General features: G+C 28.1%; 1 non-coding gene across 1 annotated transcript; it reads right to left on the reverse strand.

Moving 5' to 3' along the window:
- Positions 1–5460: 5460 nt before the first annotated feature.
- LOC114580647 lies at positions 5461–5567 on the reverse strand. The gene has a single exon (XR_003702141.1). It is a non-coding gene; the product is annotated as a small nucleolar RNA R71 (small nucleolar RNA).
- Between the last annotated feature and the right edge of the window lie 7923 nt (positions 5568–13490).

Genomic DNA, 13490 nt, shown 5'->3' on the forward strand with positions numbered 1-13490 from the left:
ATATTGACATTTCAAATAGAGAGACTAGATATGATTAGATCTAATTTCTATTAGACTTCCCATATGATAATGTTTTGATCCCTCTAGCTTACGCTCATGTTTCCTATTTTATTTGAAGCAAAATTGTTTGTATTTGTTGTTTCAAGAATTTTAGTAATTAAATATACTTTTCTAAACTATTGGTGCACTAATTTTTATTCATGTTTAAGGAATTGATTACATGTATAAAAAAATGTTATGTAATGTTTCATATTTTCATATGCCTAATTTAATTATGTAGTTGGAAACTTACTTTTGAAAATCAAGGATGATATACAACTTTGATAAAGGTGTAGTGGAATCAACAAAGAAAAAATGAATAAATGTTAATTCTACGTAGACATAGGCTAATTTAATATTTGAGGTATTTAGGAGATATAAAAAAATATAATTATACTTAGAATCTAGATGGATTTGATAAAGGTCATTGGTTACTATCACTCTTATCCATTTTATTAACATATTCTAATATATATTGTTGATTTGGATAAAATTAAGAGCATTAATAGTCTAAAAAATTAATAGAATTATAAAAAATAAATAATTAAAATAGATTATATGATAGATTTACTTCTGTTAGTCCACATTTATCTGGCAAGATAACTTATAGTGGTTTGTAAAAGTAACTAGATTTTCATATTATACTTAAGTTAATCCTTGTGGAATGATAGTCTACTCATCCTTTTATTACTTTATTATGACACATACACTTACATATAGAGCTATATTTTTCATATCCTTTTATAATATTGTGGGCTTACATAAAAAGTTTTTTGCATCAATACTAAATATTTAAAAGTTGTTTTGAGGAAGTTGATATTAATTCTAAAAATAACTAATTATTTTTTTTATTTTCAATTTTTGTTACTATATTAATGTATGTGTTTAACCTTGTTTAGATTTTGATTGCCATCTTGTTGTTAGTAATCTATATTGTTGTAAGCAAAAGGAAAGAAAAATATTGTTATGTTTTTGTACAATTGTTACATTCAATTTAGAATTCAAGATTTTTTTCATTCATGTTTATGTTAATTTACTTATTCCATATGTTCTAGTTTATTAATTTGTGGAAACATGTTCATTACAATTGAGAGTTATAGATTTGCTTTTGTAATTGTAAATATTTATTGAATATTGCAATAGGGTTCAAGCTTTTCTTTCTTAATTTGACCTAGAAATAAAAAAAAGAACACTTAGACAAATTAAAAAATAAAAATAATAAAAAGAATTAAAAATAGCAAGCCCTAGTAATGATAATGACCAGTCTAGACTTTGAAGCTAATCCTTTAGTATATATATATTTTTGAAGAATACTAAAAAGCATAGATTAAAGCAAAGAAGAAAAGAAGAAACCTAGATACAAGCTAATGAGTAGAAACTACCATATCACATTCTTTCTTCAACAACTGAACGAAAGAATTAGGTAGATCCTTCTCAGAAAAGTACTCCCAAAAAAATTCATAAGAAAAGGCTAAGTTAGCACAAAAGTGGACTAACTTATTACAATTTCGTCTTACATGATGAAAGACGACCTTATTAAAACCCTTCCCAATAAAGAAATCATCTTCATCATCATCAAAATTATCATCCAATTTCTTTTCTCTACTGTACAATTGAAGAAATTGGATGATATTACAATTATCACTTTCAACTATAATACCAATGGCATCAAGTAATTTACCTTTTAGGAGCTTATTTAAAGAATTGATAGCCAATAATTCAACTTGTGCAATATCCCAATGAACTCCATAGAAACCGAAAGCCATGATGAATCTTCCTTTAAAGTCTCGAATGACACCTCCAATTCCTGCTTCATAGTTCTTCTTGAGTGCAGCATCAATGAATCTTCCTTTAAACTCTTGCTTATACAAATCAAAAGCCATTAAGAATCAAAAAGCAGTCCCAAGGACTGATGTACATCCCAGTGGTTCGATTGAATAAGGTTGAGCTTCTTACAATTTACTAAGCTCAAAATATTTGAAGCTGTTAATGTATCACAATTTTCCATCTTACCATGCTTGCTCTTATTTCTGTTGTTCCAGGAAAACCAAAGCAAAGTGCAATAAAACCTAGCCATCACCGGATTTGTATAAGCAAGAGTTTCCAATTTACTCCAACAGTCCTGGAAAGAATTGTATTTAGGAATCATAAATCCCCAACTTCTTAACACATTAATAATCCTCAATAGTTTAAGATAAGAAGTGGTGATGTGATCCAAATCCTCAGCAACTCAACAACCTCTAGGACAACAATTACCATTTACAAGCCTTCTTCTCATTAAGAAATCTGCAGTTGGTAAAGCTGATTTACCAATTCTCCACATAAACAATTCAACACGGGAGTTCAACTTTAATTTATGTATCCAATTAACTGGAACAGAGTAAGAATCTGAGGAAAGTTCTTCATACAACAATTCCTCCTTAATCAATGAAGAAATTGATTTTCTAGAGTATCTTCGTTTTAGCTCCAAGAAATCACCATCATCCATGTTAGAAATTTGAATATTGCTGATTAGAGCTATAAGCTCTTTTCCAAAGAATAAAGATAATTTCTCTAGATCCCAACTTCCATCATGAATGAAGAAGTCCAGGTATATGTTTTCATCATCAAAATTTCCAACAAAGGTCGGCCACCTGATCAGGCTCTAATCAAATATCCACACATCCTTTAGAACATTAATTTTACTTCCCGTCACCACTCTCCATCTAACAGCCTTTTTAAGAGCATCCCGCCCAGATTTTAAAGTCTTCCAAGAAGGAGAACCACCCTTCTTATTGTCATCATTCCATCATTCTTCTCCATATATGCTTAACATGTTTTTATTCAGCAATTAATTTTGAACCTCTACTAACTTCCAAGCAAACTTGGCTCTTAAGGATCCCACGCTAGAAAGTGCAGATTTGATCCCCAAACCTCCCAAAGCTTTTGGCTTACAAAGTGCATTCCAAGCTACATAATGTAACCCATGACTTCCATCTACTTTATTCCATATATAATTCCTACATAACCTTTCAAATTCCTTCAAAACTCCTAAAGGAATGAGAGAGTGTGAGCTAATAAAACAGGGAAGTTGACATAAACCGAATTCACCAACACCATCCTTCCTGCCAAAGAGATGAATTTATTACTCCAAGAGTTCAACTTCTTCATAGATTTGTCCAAGAGAGATTGATAATCAGTCTTCTTTAATCTTCTAAGTGCAATTTTAACTCCCAAGTACTCCATTTCATCTTCCGCCTTAAAACCCATGAAATCATCCGCCGCCTTAAAACCCATGAAATATGTATTCATCTTCTTCTTCCTTCTATCAACTCTTTTACCATAAATCATAGCAGAATCCTATAGTATATGGAATCCATAAAAACCTTCATAAGCCAAATATTCAAGAAATTAGACAACTTGTAACTTAAAGCTATAATCCTTCAAACAGCCAAAACTCTTAGTTTGGGGATCTCCTATTGAGGATCATAACCTTATATTTCCCATTTTTAAAAATATGTATAAATTTTTAATTTAATAAAGTTTTTTATGACATTATTAGACATATATTATTATAAGTTTGAATAGGTTGTTAGACCTGTTACAATCATCTCAATGTTAACCAAGAGGGGGGAGTGAATTGATAATTTAAAAGTCTCTTGGTTAATTATAGAAAATTGTTTTATGATTATAGGCACAAAGATTTTTTTTTAAAATCAAATTTTCAACCAAAAAATTAAATGTGCAAAAAAATAAAAATAGAAGAACACATAAATTTATAGTTGTTTAGTCCAACAAGACCTATGTCCACTCCCTGAAGACTCTATCTTCAAGTATTGCGCTATACCAAAGTGACTCTCCTTTTGCTCCCATAGTAAGGTGGAGAAGCCCTTACAATTAACTTCTCTTCCACCAATCCCTAATGCTATAGAGTATCATCATTCTTTTTCACTCTCCTGGTGATGGCCGAGAATAGGCATCATTTCACACCCTTAAGTGTCGGCAGAGAACTGTCATCCTGTCACACCCTCTTGGTGTTGGCATAGAACCGTCGTCCTTTCACAACATCCTGGTGTTGGCAGAGTACCGTCTCTCCTTTGAAAATCTTCTTCCATGAAACTTCAAGAGTGAAGGGAAGACCTTTGAAGAATAAACGTGAGATACTCACCATTAGGAAATCTTGTGAATCTCCTCATAATTCCCTCTTAAGAAATCTCTCACACCCCAATTACAAAAACTCTCCCAAACACTATCCAAGTGTACTCTCAAAAGAAGTTTGTAGAAGAAAATTTGTAAGAGTTCATATGTCAGTCAATTTTTAGGACCTTATATGAAAGACATAAAAAACTATCTAAAAAATAGAAAATTTCAATTTATCTGTTAAGGATCGTACAGTACGATCACACATCATATGTACGATAAATTCAAAAATTTCTTGGATGATCTGTACGAATCAATTTAGTACTCTGCTTGGCATACATACGAATTGACATAGTGCAGTACAATCAGTTCAAAATTAAACCAATTTATTTGGTATGATTCTGTATGAACCTCTTTCATACTCTGGATATTATATTTTATGAAATTAATATAATATAGTATAATCTAATTAACGAAAATCATGCTTTATTTGGTACAAAAATGGACGAGTCCATTTTATACTTTGGACATTGTCTATACGAACCTAAGATCGTATAGTATGAACATTTCAAAAAATTTACCTGTTCGTATGGATGAAATGACAAGCTCCTATTTCATACTCTGGACATCGTTTGTACAAACATATGATCGTACAATATGATCAGTTCAGAAAATTTTGAATTCATTCAGAATGAACTAGTATGTATCCATTTCATACTATGGACATCGTCTATACTAATATTACTTCATACAGTATGAACAAGACTTAGAAATTTTTTCCTAGCATGATTTGATCATTATCATTCTGGAGGAACAATTGATCAAATCATACAGTATGATCTATGATCATACAATATGATTAGTTTAAAAAACATAAGTTTTTGGCACTCCCCAAGTGCGTGTGTGCACTGTTAACCAATTACATTCACACTCTCTTAAACTCAAGAAAAAATATAAAAAGTACAGACTTTAATTACAATAAATTATAATCTAATCTGTCTTGAAGTCTTCAACAGTTTGGAGTATGATTTTCCTAAAATGTTAGTATACGAAAACAACAAAAACAATATTTCTAATATATTTTAGGAGAAATAATAATCAACACAATAAGACTTTGGAATAATAAAAAACACACATGATATGAAAATATAGTTATGAAAACTAAGTTGCAACAATTATTTCCATTTTATTTGAGAGATAAGATAAAATTATAGTTAAATTTTTTACCTCTTGCTCTATCACAACATGGAATGAATTAGCCTAGACGTTTTTAGCTAAGTATTTCCCTCATTTAAGACTACCAAGCCTAGGAATGATATTACATCTTTCAACTATTTAGTTGTGGAGTAAAATTTTGAGGTATGAGAGAGGTTTAAGGAACTTTTTAGGAAGTTCCCACAACATACTTTACCTATTGGTTGATTATCCAAACATTTTATAAGGGTTTTGTTTATTCCCTTAAACCTATTATAGATGATGCAACAAGATGTTTTTTGATGTCCACGCCCTTTGATAAAGCTTGTATTTTAATCATGGAGATATCTACCAATAATTTCTAGTGGCATTTTGATAGAATGAACCTTATAAAGGTTCTTAACATGCTTGAATCTGATGTGTTTCCAATTTTTTACGTCACAGGATGTTTCCATTTTTAGGAAACTAGACAACTTAAGTGTTAGTGCAAACTCATGAACACATATTCTCTCGATTACACATTTGCATCAAGACTCATCTACATGGCCTTCATTCTGTTCAGGTCATAGACTTGTAACTAGAAATTGACAGGACATAGGTTTTCTCTCTTAGGCTAGCTCTCTTCTTTCTTCGCCTGGGAGGTTTGTAAAGTAGAAAGAGAAAGTCAAGGCTGTCGGCTCCTCTTTTCCAGGTTAGGTAGTATGTACTTTTTCTCGAACATTTGACATAAATAGCCATCTCTTACGTAAGCTTCTGGTAAGGGGAATGACTTTTCTTGGTACGGGCCAAGGGGTATTCAGTCTTTCAGGCTAGCCTGAACACCATATGCTGCTCAAGCCGCGACATTTAACGCTATTCGTACATTAGTTGATCAAGGTACCGAATTCTTGGGTTCCCCCCCCCTCCGAAGTGGCTAAAGATCAATGTTGACGGGGCTCTAATTCCAAATAATGCTGCTGGAATTGGGATGGTGATCCGGGATGAACAAGGCAATCTCATCACAACTGTTGGATGGAACCTAATCCATTGGGACAGTACAGCCGTGGAATTGAAAGCCATGAACTTATTGACAGGATTGTGGAGGGCTGGATGCTCGAAGTGATGGGTGTCATCATCGAGGGGGACAACGCTTCCGTTATTCAGTTCAGTTCATGCAAGAGTTTGAGTACAGGCAGAGATGGGAGGATTGGCCTCAGGAGGGTGATCTCTTCTCGTGGATGAAGCTTTTTCATAGAGTTCTTTTTGTGCATACCTATAGGAATGCAAATAAGGCTGCCCATTTTTGTGCCCAACTGGCTTTATACGGGGACTTTTTTTGGAAAGGTGTTGATAGGAATTTTGATTGTATTCCTCAGGATCCTAGAGAAACCAATGTATGGAATGCATAATGATCCTGGATCATCAGATTCAAAATCTTTAAATTTTATTAATAAGCATAGTAACTGATGGAGGGTGCAGCATATGTGAACACATATAGTGCAATGAATGTATATTATTGACGTGCTTTGGGTCGAAATATGCTTCTTCTTTTTTTGATGATTCACCCACTAAATATGTAAGTGCACGTTTCTATCAAGTAATAAAGTTATATGATATTATGTCGATCACACAAGGAAGTGTTTTACTAACATGCAAGTAAACTATTACTGCCTATTATAGCTACGATATTTATCCTACTATATGAAAATCAAGGTTTGGTTCTATCACCAAAGAAAACTATAAAATAAATATAAGATATCATGTGATAAAAAAATTTGGACTATTGAATGCAAATTACAAAAGTTTTCCTAATGAGAATCTTCTTTATTGATGTATATCAGAGCATATGCATCCATAGATCTTCGTTGAGCTTGCATGGATGTAAAAGGAGGTTTATAGCCATACTACAGTGGTTGTATCTCTATAGAGCATAGAAGTTTAAACATCCTATATCTAGACATGCAAACATTCCATTTGAATTCTCCTATTTATTATAATATTCATTTGCCAAGGATATATATCATTCTATTTTTTAACTATAACATTACCACTATTTAAATTAAATTAAGATTGAGAAATATTTGTAATGATAGAGCTCAATAAAAAACTATTTATATGATGTATAAAAATGGACTCAAGATCCAAAATCTTTAAATGGTGGCATCATAGTGTTATAAAATAAACTAGCACCTCGACGCTGCATGATTGCTCCACTGTGACACTACGCTGACTCATCACATCTACTAGTTAAATTGATGTCTTAGTTGGTTAATTCGATGCAGATTTATATTTCATTAGCTTCTTTTCCATGACTCTGCAGAAGTTGAGCAATGCATCACTAAAATGTGTAATTTAGCATTGCTTTATAGTGAAGCTCGATGCTCCAACACTCAAATTCTCGAGACTCAAGTGTTGTGATGCTGATTGTTGGTCCTATGACATTGAACTTCCATTCATCGAGGCATTAAAATAATTTCCATTTTTATGAAGACTTGGGCACTATAATTTCTTAATTTGATATCAAGGCATTCTAGACATTGCAACATTAGTTGTTAGAGAACAGAGATGTTGGTTCAACACATATGCTTTTTTTTTTCTTTTTCCTAAGAATTATCTCCATAATACAAATTAAAATTATGATTTTTAATCTTATTTTAAAAAATAAAGTACTATAAAATTTATACTTAACAAAATTTCCCCAGCTTAAACTCTTACTTGTCCTCAAGTAATAGTGTAATCACCCATTGATTAACCTTATTTTTGCTCTTTAGGTGAATGATATTGATAAGCTCAGTAATTCCATATAACATACACATATACTGTTATATGTGTATGTTAATACAATAATGTAATAACATGTACATATAAAACTTATACATAGCATATATAAACTTGTATAACTCATGTATAATGCTTATACATAGCATGTATAAACTTATACAATGTGTGTATAATTTTTATTTATAGTATGTAAAATGTTTGACATATCGTGTATAAACTTGTACATAGTGTGTATGATACTTGTATATTGTATATAAAACTTATACATAGTGTGTATAAATCTTATACATAGTATTTATAATGCTTATACATAGTGTGTACAAACTTATATATAATATGTATAATGCTTGTACAAAGCGTATACAAACTTATACATAGTGTGTGTATTATTTATCGATAGTGTGTATAAACTTCTATATAGTATGCATAAAGCTTGTATAAACTTATACTTAGTATGTATAATACTTTTATATAGCGTGTATAATACTTGTATATTGCATGTGCAATACTTATATATAACTTGTACATAGTGTATATAAACTTATTCAGAGTGTATATTACTTAAGAATAGTGTGTATAATGCTTGTACATATCGTGTATAAATATGTACATAGTGTGTATAATACTTGTATATTGTATTTAACATAGTATAAAATGCTTGTATAAACTTATATATAATGTGTATAATTCATGTATATAGTGTGTGCAATGCTCGTACATAGCGTGTATATAGTGTGTATAATTCTTATATATAGCATGTATAACCTTGTACATAATATATACAATATTTGTATTAACATGTACATAGTGTGTATAATACATGTACATAGCATGTATAATGCTTATACATAACGTGAATAAACTTGCACATAGTATATAAAAATTATGTATATAGCATTTATAAACTTATACATAGTTTGTCTAAGTCTTTTACATTACATGTATAAACTTGCATTTAGTGTATAAAAATTATATATATTACATGTATGAACTTATACATGATGTGTATAATCATGTATAAACTTGTACATAATGTCCATAAACTTATTCATAGTTTGTATAATCTTTATATATAGCGTGTATAAATTAGTACATAGTCTATATAATGCTTGTACATAACATGTGTATAATGTTTGAATAAACTTGTACATAGTGTGTATAATGGGTTTTTATAGTATTTATAATGCTTGTACATAGAATGTACAAACTTGTACATAATGTGTATAATGCTTGTATAAGCTTATACATAGTGTGTATAATGCTTATACATAGTATCTATAATACTTATATAAACTTGTATATAGTGTGTATAATGATTGTACATAGCATGTACAAAGTTGTACATAGTTTTAATAATGCTTATATATAGTGTTTACAAACATATACATAGTGTGTATAATGCTTATACATAATATGTATAAACTTATATATAGTGTGTATAAATTTATACATTACAAGTATAAACTTCTATATAGTGTGTATAATACTTATATATGACATGTACAAACTTGTACATAATGTATAAAATACTTATACATAACGTGTATAAACTTATATAATTCATGTATAATGCTTATCCATAACATGTATAAACTTATATATAGTGTGTATAGTACTTATACATATCATGTATATAGTGTGTATAATACTTATATATAGTGTGTATTAACTTAAATATAGTGTGTATAATTCTTCTTTATAGTGTGTAAAATACTTGTACATATCATGTGTAAACTTGTATATATTGTGTAAAATACTTGTATATTGCATGTTAAACTTATAGATAATGTGCATAAAACTTGTACATAGTATTTATAATGCTTATACATAGTATATACAAACTTATATATAATATGTTAAATGCTTGTACATAGTATGAATAAACTTGTACATAGTGTGTATAATATTTAATGATAGTTTGTGTAAACTTCTACATAGTATGCATAATGCATGTATAAACTTATACATATTATGAATAATACTTTTATATGGCATGTATAATATTTTTATATAGCATGTAAAATGCTTATATATAACTTATATAAACTTGTGCATAGTGTATATAAACTTATTCAGAGTGTATAATATTTATGAATGGTGTGCATAATGCTTGTACATAGCATATACAAAATATGTACATAGTATGTATAATACTTATATATAATATTAAAAGTAGTGTAGAATGCTTGTATAAACTTATATATAATGTGTATAATTCATGTATACAATGTGTATAATACTCATATACAATTTGTATATAGCATATATAACGTTTGTACATAACGTGTATAAACTTATACATAATGTATATAATGCTTATACATAGTATATATAAACTTGAACAAAATTTGTTCAATATTTATATAAACTTATACAGAGTGGGTATAATACTTATACATAGCATGTATATTTCTTGTGCATAGCGTGTATAAACTTATACATAGTGTGTAAAAACTATGTATATAGAGTTTGTAAACTTATACATAGTATGTATAAGTCTTATACATAAAATGTATAAACTTGCACACAGTGTGTTAAAATTTTGTATATAGCGTGTATAAACTTATACAATGTGTGTATAATCCTAATATATAGCGTGTATAAACTTGTACATAATATGCATAAACTTATATATATATATATTGTATAATCATTATACTTATCGTGTATAAACTTGTATATAGTTTGTATAATACTTATACATAGCGTGTGTATAATGTTTGAATAAACTTGTATATAGTATGTATAATGCTTATAAATAATGAGTTTAATGCTTGTATATATAATGTATAAATTTATACATAGTGTGTATAATGCTTGTACATAGCATGTACAAACTTGTATATAGCATGTACAAACTTGTACATAGTTTTTATCATGGTTATATATAGTGTTTATAAAAATATATAATGTGTATAATTCTTGTACATAAAATATATAAACTTATTTATAATGTGAATAAACTTGTATATTGCGTGTATAAATTTATACATAGTGTGTATAAAACTTGTATATAGCATGTACAAATTTATACATTATGTGAAAAATGCTTGTACAAAGCGTGTATAAACTTATATAATTCATGTATAATGCTTGTATATAGCATGTATAAACTTGTATATAGTGTGCATAATACTTATTTATAGTGTGTAAAATGCATGTACATATAATGTATAAACTTGTACATAATGTGTATAATACTGTTATATTGCATGTAAAACTTGTACATAGTGTGTATAAAACTTGTACATAACGTTTATAATACTTATACATTATGTGTAAAAACTTTTACATAATATGTATTATAATTGTATATAACGTGTATAAACTTGTACATAAAATATATATTATTTATAGATAGCATGTTTAAACTTCTATATAGTATGCAAAATGCTTGTATAAACTTATACAAAGTGTGTATAATACATTTATATGTTGTGTAAAATTCTTATATATAGCATGTATAATGCTTATATATAGCTTGTATAAACTTGTACATAGTGTATATATACTTATTTAGAGGGTATAATACTTATGAATAGTTTGTATAATGCTTGTACACAGCGTGTATAAATATGTATATAGTGTGTATAATACTTATATATAGTATTGAACATAGTGTAAAAGTTTTGTATAAACTTATATATAATGTGTATAATTTATGTATACAGTGTGTGCAATGCTTGTATATAGCGAGTACATAGTGTGTATAATACATGTACATAACATGTATAAACTTATCCATAATTTATACAATACTTATACATAACTTGTATAAACTTGTACATAACATGTACAATATTTTAATAAATTTGTACATAATGTATATAATACTTGTACATAACTTATATAATGCTTATATATAGCATGAATAAACTTGTATATATTGTGTAAAAACTATATATGTAGCATTTATAAACTTATACATAGTATGATAAGCCTTATACATAGCATGTCTAAACTTATACATAAAGTGTAAAAATTATGTATATATCATGTATAAACTTATACATTGTGTGTATAATCCTTATACATAACGTGTATAAATTTGTACATAATGTGCATAAACTTGTCCATAGTTTGTATAATCCTTATACATAGTGTGTATAAATTTATACATAGTTTATATAATTCTTGTACATAGCGTGTGAATAATGTTTGAATAAACTTGTATATAAGGTGTAAAATGCTTGTATATAGCGTGTAAACTTGTATAAATTATGTATAATACTTATACATAGCATGTATAAACTTGTATATAGTTTGTATAATACTTATACATATCATGTACGTAGTGTGTATAATGCATATATATAGTATGTATAAACTTATACATATTGTGTATAATTCTTATTTATAGTGTGTAAAATTCTTATACTTATCGTGTTTAAATTTGTATATAATATGTATAATACTTGTATATTACATGTAAAACTTATACATAGTGTGTATAAAACTTATATATAGTATTTATAATTCTTATACATAGTGCGTACAAACTTATATATAATATATATAATACTTGTACATAGCGTGTATAAACTTGTACATAGTGCGTATATTTTTTATGGATAGCGTGTATAAACTTTTATATAGTAAGCATAATACATGTATAAACTTATACGTAGTGTGTATAATATTTTTATATAGCGTGTATAATGCTTGTATATAACATGTACAATGCTTATATATAGCTTGTATAAACTTGTACATAGTGTGCATAAACTTATTTAGATTGTATGATACTTATGAATAATGTGTATAATCATTTTACATAACATGTACAAATATGTACATAGTATGTATAATACTTGTATATAGCATTCAATTTAGTATAAAATATTTATATAAACTTATATATAATGTGTATAATTCTTATACAAAGTGTATACAATGCTCCTATATAGCGTGTACATAGTGTGTATAATGTTTGTACATAACGTGTATAAACTTATATATAATGTTTATAATGCTTATACATAGTATGTATAAACTTGTATATAACATGTACAATATTTGTATAAACTTATACATATTGTGTATAAACTTATACATAACATGTATAATGCATGTATATAGCATGTATAAACTTGCACATAGTGTGTAAAAATTATGTATATAGTATTTATAAATTTATATATAGTATGTATAAGCCTTATATATATCAAATATAAACTTACAGATAGTGCGTAAAAATTATTTATATAACATGTATACACTTATACATGGTGTGTATAATCCTTAAACATATCGTATATAAATTTATACATAATGTGCATAAACTTATTCATAGTTTGTATAATCCTTAAACATAGCACGTATAAACTATTACATAGTCTGTATGATGCTTGTGCATAGCGTGTGTATAATATTTGAAT

Source organism: Dendrobium catenatum, unplaced genomic scaffold (genome assembly GCF_001605985.2).
Source record: "Dendrobium catenatum unplaced genomic scaffold, ASM160598v2 fragScaff_scaffold_1150, whole genome shotgun sequence".
In the NCBI taxonomy this organism is placed as follows: Eukaryota; Viridiplantae; Streptophyta; class Magnoliopsida; order Asparagales; family Orchidaceae; genus Dendrobium; species Dendrobium catenatum.